Here is an 11,373-nt window from a genome sequence, read left to right as displayed (position 1 = left end):
AACATGTTTGGATGTCTTTTTTTTTTTAAAACCATAAAACATGATTTATACTCACAACTTGTAAAAAATATCAAAACCACCCCAATTTGATTATCCTACTTGAAATAAATAATCAAAATGATATTGTTTAACTGTTATCATATTCTGCTTTACTGCAATACACAGAAGATGCAAAATCAATATCACATTTTCTAATTCTACTAATACACAGAGAAGGAATTTAAGCCAAAAAACAACATAAACATGAACAAGTTATTCTTTAATATAGTCCTCCCACATTGTACGAACAATCTCTTCACGTCGATCATGCATTACTTGATCAGCTGACCGAGAAGTCGAAGCAACATTGTTAATCTCAGTCGGTTGTTGGTCGGGGTCATCAACAACTATATCATTATGTTCATACTCTGTAAATATTTCATCACTACTTTGATGTTCATGTAAAAAATTACGCAACACACCACAAGCAATCACAATCCAAACTTGCGTGTCGATATCGTAATTGTTCATGCCTTGTCGTAGTATTCTGAATCTACTTTTCCATGCTCCAAAAGTTCTTTCAATTACATTGCGAAGAGAGGAGTGCCTATAGTTAAATAGCTCTTTACCATTTCGAGGCTCTCCTTCACTCCCTCTGGCTAATTGCTTTAGCAACTGTTCGAACATGTCGGTTGATTGTCTCGAGCGAATATTGAAAATATTCACTTGCCGAGCGCTGACTATCGTTACGTGCAACAACAGTCAGAAAAATAGCCATGGACTCCTCAATTGTAACACGTGTGGTGCGATGCTCGGTTGGCAACAAATTATTTTGTCGTATCATTCCGATAAACCGGCAAAATATTTCAGGATAGAAACGCATAGATTCATACATACGCATGTGATGTCCCTGGAGAAGTTCAACAACCTATGCCATACCTGGTCTAGATATATGTTGCGGCCTGCGAGATAATAACGGTTGTTCTCGTCTGATCTGATTAGAAATTACAACACATATCATGTAATCCTCAATATCACTGTCTGAATCAGTGTCACTGCTGGATATGCTCATTTCTTTTAAATCCACCCTTACAGTCAACCTATAAAACAAAAAAGAATAAATTGTCATGTTTCTATACTACAAAAAAACATAACTAAAATAAATAGATGGATCAGCATAAAAAGTGTCATGTTTCATGCCCATGGAGAGTAGAACATTGCACTAAAGAGATAACGTCATGTTGTAATATCACACTCGGCAATAATACCCAACTAAAGTACTACTTAAATAATAAAGTTTAGTGCTTCATCACATTAGATTACAACATAACAAATTACAATCACGGTTACTTAAATTTACTGCAAGTCCTTAACCTATTGAGCTTGAAACTTCTCGGCCACATGGACGAACATCTTACGAAAGCTGGGGTCAAGCAAGTGAGGCACAGCTAGAGACATTTGCTTATCATCAATACAGTACTTTTTCATGACAAATTGCAACTGGGTAATCACGACTTGTTCAGAGTAGACATCAATCTCATGAGGTATCGATGCTTGTGCCCGTTCCTCCTTCTTTTTTTCTTTTGCTTCCTTCCAGTCTCTCTTCCACTTCAAATGCCCAATAAAATAATCTTGATTGCAATATGATAAGTCACGACCTTTTTTACGGCGTGTATATGTTCCACCATCAGTCTCCAAAGATGTATCTGCCATAGTCCGCTTCCCACTGCTAGTACCAGTACTTGTATTCATATTCACATGCCCGGTACCAACAGGCTAGTCGTCACAAGAAAAGGGTTCATTATCCGTTGCAGTAGCTTTATATGATGGTCGAGGGGAAACAGGTGTTGTACTGTATACGACATGGCTTCCCGTGGCAAATGAATTCCCAAATATCTATTCTAACAAGTCAAAGTGTTCAATCCCCTTGTATCTGTATTTATATTTATTTATTTTATTTTCTTTCATTATCTGAAAAATATTTAAAATAATATGTTAGTTCAAAATGCATAAAGGTACAATATACATATTTTTACTCATCTCACAAACTTACCAGCATATGTTTTTTCCAAATATCAGCTGGGCAAATAACTGTGTTATTTTCAGGATCTCAACCATAGCCGGAGTAAGAATTAAGGAGGTTCCTGAAGTTTTTCGTGTTTGTCCTTAACCTTTGTTATTTGAACTTAATGTGATGTTCGTCATAAGTGTCTTTCTTGCCAGATTTCATCCAAAATTCATCGATAACTTCCCTCCATCGTGGAGCACTAAGGGTTGAACTATTGAACCCATATTTCCTTGCATCCTCATGTAGGATATGGATGAGGATCGACGTGTCCTCATCCAACCAATTTTCAGCATGTGCACCACGTGGTTTATTCATTCTTTTACGTTTCTACAATATAACAATAATAGAACAATCAATCGCATATGAAAGTTTTCATCTTTAGAGTGCATAACAACTGAAAATAAGCCTTATAAGTAATATTGAAGGCACGCACGTAGGAACAAAAAGGAAAATAAAACTTCAAATCAAGTTACCCTATTAACCGGTGGCGGAGCAGTCATAGAATTTTCGTCTGAAATTTCAAAGCCCGCTTCAGGTGTGACGTGCATAATACAAGAAGCCCGAACCATCGTTGCACCAACCAAATAAAATTGACACGACCAATAAAAGTAAAGCATAAAAGATTTCTAGCAAATTGAGAAAAAAGAAAAAATCTTCAGAGTATAGTAGAAGTGGGGAGAAATAAGTTATTATTCAGTCAATAATAAACGTATATGACCACAAACAAAGAAAAAATTATAGTTTCAAACAAACACAAATTGAAGAGTTACAAACAAAGAAATTGCAATGCAGAAATAACTCACATACATATAAGAGTTTATAAATCTATGAAAAAATCTTACAAATCAAGCAAATAATAGTAAATTTTAGCAATTACCGTCAAAGAATATCGTTGCAGCTGATGGGAGATGCCAACCCCTTGCCGGATTGGGATGGCAAAGGCAGCCGCACACTTTGGTGAGAAGAAGACCTATGCGTTTTGTGTTTCTGTAGGTAGTTGTAGGTTAATAACTGTTGGGGTCATTTTATAAATTTTAAAAATATAGGGTAAAATTGTAACACTAAAAAACTAGCAAATTCTCATTTTTAATTAAAAATTTGGTCATAATCAGTTTTTTAAATTTGAAAATGGATTTTCAAGTGAAATTGAAAAATTTGGTAAGAATGAGATAACCAAACATTGTTTTCAAAAGAAAATTTTTAAAAAAGGAAAAAAATTGTATGTCCAAACGGGCTCTAAGTATATAATTTAAGGAAAATGTCCAATAATATCCTTAAACTATTGGATATAGCTTAATTATATCCTCCATTAGCAAATTGGGCCATTAAAATCCCCCACGTTAGCAAACTGGACCAATAATTTCTTTATTCTATCGGCTGCCCACACAAGCCTTCTTAGAGGCATTAATTAGCTGACATGGCATCCACATAAGCGGATCTCTCTTAAGCCTGCTCTGATAACCCATCAACCCGTATAAAAAATACTTGATTATCAATCAAATATAGGATTAAAAAGCGTATAAAGTATGTAAAAAAAACTCCAAACCCCATTTCTAAATCTATTCTTCCAACATAGGCGATTTGAGACTTGAGGGGATGATACCATCGAACAAGGGCTAACACCACAAATTGAAGATCATCTGAAGCTAGTTAGGTAATTTCTCCTTCCATTTATTGGGTCTCTAACTCGAAAAAAGGGATTAGTCATTTTTTTTGTAATTTTTTAGGGTTTTGTCATGTACTGGTATTTTTGATTCTGAAGCATAGTGTTTGCATGTGAGTATGGTACTCTTTTTGTTTGTTATCTTTGTTGTTTTCTTATGTGGTGTCAATTTGTGCCCTAGGGCTACCTCTTCTTTGGTTGCAAGTGTCTTTTTCACATATTTTATCATGGTGTGGTAAGGTTGGGTTGTTGAAATCAACAGAACCATGTGCTTTATTTCCTAAAGAAATTGTTTTTTTGCTTTCCACTGTATTATATTGAGTAATTTATTGTGGTAGGGTTAGGTTGTTGAAATCGACAGAAACGTGTACTTTATCTCTTAAAGAGTGTGCTTTAATCTTTCCACTATACTATATACAGTAATTTATTGTATGTTCAATATTTTATTGTCAAAGTTATTAAATTATTCATGTGTGCCCTCTATGTTTGTTTTATAGTGTCTATATTATAGATATTTCAATACGGGAGACTACAAAGAGCCAATTTCAGGTGAATATTAGTGTGAATTAGATACTGATTGTGAATCGGATAGTGATAAAAGTTCAGATTATGGTTCAGATGCTAGTGAATATGACTTTGAAGAATTAGAGTTACTTATGATGCAAAAGGATAAAGAAGTTAATGATAATCTTACTCACTACAAAGAGCTTGATAAGTCTATGACATTTAAGGAATTGTATGAGGCCAGAAAAGTCATGAACTTTTATGCTATTGCAAATTCCAAACCTCTGAAGCTTAGAAAAAGTGATAAAATAAGAGTAAGGTATAGATGTATAGCATGCTGCCCTTTTGTATGCCTCATCTCTGAAGATAAGAAAGGTCTCGACTTTAAGATAAAAGCATCGAAGACAAAGCATAATTGTGAAGATGCATTTGAGAATCCTAGAGCCAAAACAAAAACTTTAGCTCAATATTTCAAGAGTAAGGTGCAGAATAACCTCAAGTATGAGATAGAGGATATGAAACTATATTTGAAAAATTAATTTTTATTGAATGTACATAACTCCACATTGAAAAGGGCTAAGAGGATGGCACTTGAGCAATTGCATGGAAGCTTTTTAGATGACTATAATATATTAGAAGCATATGCAAATGAGATTAGGGAGAGCAATTATGGTAGTGATATGGTTATCAATTTATCAAAAGATGCCATGGCTGGAGGTAAAAGAAGATTTCTTAGAATGTACATATGCTTCAATGCAATGAAGTTGGGGTTCAAACAAGGGCTGAGACCATTCATTGGACTAGATGGAACTTTCTTAAAGGGTCATTGCAAGGGGCAACTATTGGTTGTTATTGCATAAGACTGCATGAATCATTTCTATCACTTGGCCTGGGTTATAGTTGACAAGGAAAATACCTTGACATGGACATAGTTTCTGGAGCTGCTGAAACACTCACTAAATTTGGAAGATGGAACCAGTATTACCTTTATGTTTGATATGCAAAAGGTACAAGTTATGATTTTGTTTAATTGATTATTCCAGTTATTTTATCCTTATTATATAGTTAATTATGTTTAAATTTACATGAGCAGGTTTTGTTGGAAGCAGTAAGAATTGTCCTCCATCTGTCAAATCACAGGTTTTGTGTGAGACATATTGAAGCCAACTGGAGTAAGAGGATCATAATTTCAGGAGGCATGAAGAAATGCTTATGGTGGTCTGCTTGGAGCACTTATGAGGAGGACTTTAAAGATCAATTAAAGAATATTGGTGAATTGTTTATGGGTGTTGCTTAGGTATCCACCACATAATTGGTGCAGGTCATACTTTGATACATTGTGCAAAAATCAGATGGTGGACAATAATTTTACAGAGTCCTTCAACTCTTGAATCTTAAAAGCAAGAGGCAAGCCTATCATGAAGATGCTCGAGGATATTAGAATCAAGATCATGAACAGATTGAGAGAGAAGGAAGAAGAAGCTAGAACATGGGGAGGTGAGTTCAGTCCTAACTGATGAAGCTGTATGCTGTTTATTTGAAGCTTGCCAACTTATGCACTGTTCATTTCAATGGTGAAACTGGCCATGAGATTTCTGAGGGTAATGATAGACATAGGGTGAACATAGTGGAGAAGAAATGCACTTGTAGATCCTGGCAGTTGACTGGTATCACATGCCCCATGCTATCAGGACACTAAAATACAAGAGAGAGGATCCAATGACTGAAATTAGTTGGTGGTACAACAAGGACGCTTACCTGATGACATATAGGGCCAAGTTGATTCCTATTAGAGGTGAAAAGTCATGGAAAGTATTACTAGAACACGCTATGGAACCTCTTCCACTTGCCAAAACCATTGGAAAGCCAAAGGTCAAAAGAAATAAGGAAAAGGATGAGGTTAACAAGAGACAAGGAGAGTGGGTTGCATCAAGAAAGGGAACTAGAATGACATGTAGCATTTGTGATGAACTGGACCACAATTCAAGGACATGCAAGGTATTTGCTTCTTAACTTATCTTTCTTCTTATATAATTGCAGTTCTTTAACAAAAAGTTTTTCTTTTTAATTATAAGTTGGTGCTAAAGGAAATGTTGAGGATGTTAGTTGTTCAACCCCTAAACCAACACAAGAAGTTGAACATGAAAGTGAATTTGTGTTCATGCCTACACCTAGAGTACCAAGACACCAAGCATAACCCTTTGGTGATGGTAGTGAGCATGAAAGTGACCCTGCTTTAATGCCTAAGATTATTTCTGAAGATCAAACAAGACTGCCGATGAGGCAGAATCAAATGATGTCAGCTGGGACAAGAGTGACCTCTTTCAGAGGAGATCATACTACTGTTGTCAGTTATTCCACTGATCTTCCTTACTCACATACTAAGCTCACTTGGAAAGGTAAAGACGTAGTAACTGAAAATCAATTGAAAGTGGCAAGATAAAAGCAAGTGGGGAAGTTGAAGAGCAGAAAACTCTATGGGAACTCACAAATCCAGGGATCTTGGTTGTTGTAGGTAGTTGCAAATCTGGCAAGACTTGTTTAATGTATTTTGGTGTTAGTTACTGCAAACTCCATGATAGGAGCAAACATGTTTTGGTTTAGTTGTGAGTACCTAATTTTTGACTATATTTAATATTATTTTTTTAGGTTTGTTATATTTTTTTTTATATAGGGTAAGAATTAAAAATAATTTAAAAGGTCAAATTATTACTATTAGTATTATTTTTATTTTTTATCTTTATTTTAAAATAAAATAAATTTAAAAAAAAACCGAAAAATTAATATATTGTTTAAATTTTCAGATGGGAATAAAATAATAGTAAAATTAAAAGTATGGAATAAAAAATTAAAAGTAAAAGTAGATGGAAATTATTTTTTTAAAAAAGTAAAAGAAAGTGAAATTTTTTTTTAAAAAAGTAAAAGAATGTGAAAATTTTTAAAAATAAAAAGTAAAAGAAAGATAAAATTAAAAAATAAAAGTAAAGGTAGCTGATTTTTTTTTAAAAGTAAAAGAAAGTGAAAATTTTAAAAAGAAAAGTAAAATAAGTGAAAATTAAAAATAGAAAAGTAAAATAAGTGAAAAATAAAAAAAATTAAAGTAAAAAAAGTGAGAAATTAAAAAATAAAAGTAAAGGAAAGTGGTGAATTATTTTTTTTTTAAAAGAAGAAAAATAGAAAGTGAGAATTCTTTTTAATTAAAAATAATAAAATAATAAAATAATAAAATAATTTTAAAACAAATCTGAAAAAATTCTGATTTTTTTTCTATAAATAGAAGAGAAGGAAGGAAAAATATAGGAGAGAATTGAGAGAGAAAAAAAAATTCTGCACTAAGTGAATTTCTACTCGTTTCATTATTTCTTTCGAAAATTCAAGCCTAAAAACACCTTGTGAAGTTTCATTGATAGTCGCCTCTCTCACGCCAAAAACCAGCAGCCTCACGAGGTACAGTCGAGTTTTGGTCCGAGCTTGAATTTTAGAAGGTTCGTCGCTAGATTTTCTGCTCATCTGCTGATTTGCCCTTGGTTTGGTGTATTTGCTCGACTCATAATTATTTTTGCATTAATCAAGTTCTGAAGAAAATTTTTTGCTTAAAGGTTCATTGCTTATCCTTCCTTTGTTAATTATTTTATTATTTTGTGTGATGTTCTTATAGAGGTTCATGTGATAATTTTTTGTGTTGTTTTATTTATACACATTATCATGTTGTAGTTTCTTTTTACATGTTTCAAGCGATTTGTCAACAGATTATTTGAATAGGATTTCATCTTAATGAGATTTGCTATTTAGAATTAAGAATGAAGATCTTGTCATATTAATGGACACATTTAATAGGAAAGAAAGAATTAGACATGGGTTTGATTGAGTATAAATCTGTTAGGCCCAATAATTTTGTCACTAGATTAATAATTAGCTCATTCTTCCATAATGGATAAATGTCTCCTAATTTCAAAGATAGAGTAATAAGTTGTAAATATTTCTAAGTGTGGATCACTTTTCAATACTTTAAATAACTAATATATTTTCCGACTTCCAAATAATTTCCTATCCATAAACTCTTGGTCTTACAATAATTTCAAATTAGTTTAGGAAAATAATACAAGTGCGCGTTCACATGACTTGACCAATCAACTTCGAATAATAATAAATGTGTTATTGATTATGTACACGTACACGTGACATGATTCTTGACGCCAAACAAAAATGAGTACACGTATACGTGACTTATTTCAAGATAATTTTCATAAATCTAATCAAGCAATAAAAGCGGACATAGGTAAAACATGAGAACCAATAAAACACAGGTTATCAAAAATAATATAAGCCAAATGTAGTCAATAAAGCGACCGTGCTAGAACCACGGGACTCGGGGAATGCCTTACATCTTCTTCCCGGTCAACAGAATTCCTTACCCGGACTTTATTTTTGTAAATCAATAATAATAGAGTCAAACTTTTCTTTGACTAGGGATTCAAATAAATGGTGACTTGGAACACCCAAAAAATCAATTCTAAGTGGCGATTTTGTAAATAAAATAATCCCTACTCAAATTTATCATTTTAATTAGAAAAACTCTTTAACCCACAATAATCCATAACACAAATATCTTTTATCGGAAAAAAAGGAGGTGTGACATTAGTAGCTGTAAAACTATATAACAACAATTTATTTTATGTCCAACAGTTATGGCAGCAGTTTTAGTAGTTGTAAAACTTATATGACAGATGTTTAGTTTGCACAACAATATTGTTTATTATGCAGTGATGCTTAATATGTAGTGGTGTTTGCACAGTAATTTAGTATGCATTGATTCTGTCTAAAAGCTGTGCGCATTCTGTATTGTGCACAATAATTTAGTTTGCACAACAATGGTTGTTTAAAATGCAGTGGTGTTTATTTTACTATGTATTGTGTTCTTTGGTGTAGTTTGCCCAACAGTTTAGTTTGCTGGGAAGTTTAGTTGAACTGTTGTGATAAGTTGAAATCCGCATGTTTTAGTCATTGCATATAACAGTTTCACATCCAATCCAGTCCAAGAAAAGCAAATCAATCTCTGTTGAAAAATGGCTTACTTTCCTACACAGGTGATTAATGTCATTCAACTAAAGTATAATTTGACAACGTGTCCAACACTTATTTGGAAAGTCGCCAATCCAAGATTTTACCTTGTATAGATCTTTTCCTTATTTTCTGCTATTTAGCTGTATATTTCAATTGCTATATAAAAGATACCGCACGAAGAGAAAAAAGTTATTGCTTTCAGTAAGGTCACGTACTTTGACAAAACTTTATATATATCATGAAACTTTAACCGAATTTATGGGAAAAGTCTTCGCATGTGGTAGTTTTATTACTTTAGTCTACAAATAATTTATCAACTTTAGCCAAATGTAGATAAAGAAAAAAATTACACATAAACAAACTAGATAAAAACAACATACATTCACTCCATCATCCTTATAACTAAATCAAAATACTACAACAACATACTAAACTAATATACATTCACTTTATCATCCCTATAACTAAACCAAGATATTACAACAACATATTAAAATAACATACATTCACTTCATCATCCATACGACAACCAAAGCAAATAACAAAGCCTATGAAACCAAAATGATAGTTCTCATCTTCTTTCCTTTGGCCTCTAAATTACTAGCTTTTTCAGCTTCCACAAGTTTAAATTGCTCTATTTCGTCGAGTTTCATCTTCAATTTATGTCTTTCAACCGTGATAACATCTTCTATTTCAACAAACAAGTTTTTAGAGTTGTCTCTTTCGGCTTTAATAGCATCCTCGACTTTCATCTTCATAGGGCCCCTTTGAACTATAGTAGCTTGTTCCATGTCATAAACTTTATTCCTCAAATTGTTCCTCTCTACCTTAGCAGCATCAAGTTTAGTTTTAAAATCTTTGATCACCATCACCGCTCGATGAGGGAGCTCTTCTTCAATCCATTCAAAAAAAATGCAAGTACTAACCTACATCATCTCAGAATTTTCAGTGAAAACGTTAGTCATTTTTTCTACATAAACACTAATAATTAAGAACCATATCAAATAAAAATTCTGCAAATCATGACTTAACTCGACAAAAGAAGATGAATCAAATAAATCGATACAAAATAAAATAAATTTAAAACTAACTTTGGGTCTTGGACATTTGTAGAACATTCTCCCAGCATTGGCGTCTCACCAAGCTGTCAAATATAGTGCAATCAATCCGCAATAACACCTTCTTGTATATTGAATTTCATGTTGTCACGGCCATAAATTCCCTCTGTAGGATGTCGTGATGGCACCTAGTCTCTAAGACTAGGTAAGCCTATCAATCCGGAATAACTGAATATAAATTGAAATTTAATCCTTAACAATTGAATAAATAAGAACTTCAAATTTAACAATTTCAACTCCCAAAATCCTGTATGAATAAGTCACAAGCTTCTAAGAATTTATTCTAAATGCCTCTATACATCAGAGTCTAAAGAGAATAAGGAATACAACATAATAAGGACAGAAAGGGACTCTGAGATCTGTGGACGCTGGCAAATATACCTTGAAGTCTCCGCGTACGGTTAGTTCACTGATGTCTGGTCTGATAGGAAATACCTAAATCTGCACAGAAAGATGTGCAGAAGCGTAGTATGAGTACGCCACAATGGTACCCAGTAAGTGCCAAGCTTAACCTCGGTAGAGTAGTGACGAGGTCAAGTCAGGGCCCTACTGGTTTAAAAGAAAAGTAACAATAATAATAACAATAATAATAATAATAATAATAATAATAATAATAATAATAATAATAATAATAATAATAATAATAATAATAATAATGATAATAATAATAATAATAATAATAATAAAGTAAGTAGTATGTCACAACCTAACTACACAGAATAAAGGCAAATAACACCTCGCGGAAGGAAAACAAAAATTTACAACTTTAAGGAAAACACCAAAAATAACCAAAGACAATGCAACCATAAAAAAATATCAACAAGGGCACTCTCGGGATACCGCCTCGCAGTCCCAAATCATAAATAATTTCACAATATCTCATTTTCTTATATCACTCGCGAGAGCCTTCACAAATAAATTTTAAAGAAATTATTTTTTCCGAAATAGCATCTCGCGTTTTAGCCACCCTTATCACA

The 11,373-nt window shown here is 33.0% G+C and overlaps 1 long non-coding RNA gene across 3 annotated transcripts; it reads right to left on the bottom strand.

Moving 5' to 3' along the window:
- Positions 1-88: 88 nt before the first annotated feature.
- LOC107809312 (uncharacterized) lies at positions 89-3,028 on the bottom strand. Of its 3 annotated transcripts, XR_012706885.1 has the most exons (5): positions 2,925-3,020; positions 2,521-2,673; positions 2,033-2,374; positions 1,354-1,950; positions 89-1,079 (listed from the first exon to the last, which is right to left on the bottom strand). It is a non-coding gene; the product is annotated as an uncharacterized LOC107809312 (long non-coding RNA). The 3 variants fall into 3 exon arrangements; XR_012706883.1 differs by lacking the exon at positions 89-1,079 and having other exon boundaries at positions 1,086-1,950; XR_012706884.1 differs by lacking the exons at positions 89-1,079; positions 2,521-2,673 and having other exon boundaries at positions 1,086-1,950; positions 2,925-3,028.
- Between the last annotated feature and the right edge of the window lie 8,345 nt (positions 3,029-11,373).

This window comes from Nicotiana tabacum, chromosome 24, assembly GCF_000715075.1.
Source record: "Nicotiana tabacum cultivar K326 chromosome 24, ASM71507v2, whole genome shotgun sequence".
Taxonomy (NCBI): domain Eukaryota; kingdom Viridiplantae; phylum Streptophyta; class Magnoliopsida; order Solanales; family Solanaceae; genus Nicotiana; species Nicotiana tabacum.
Note: the sequence above shows the minus strand (reverse complement) of the source record. Positions and strands in the feature narration are given on the sequence as shown.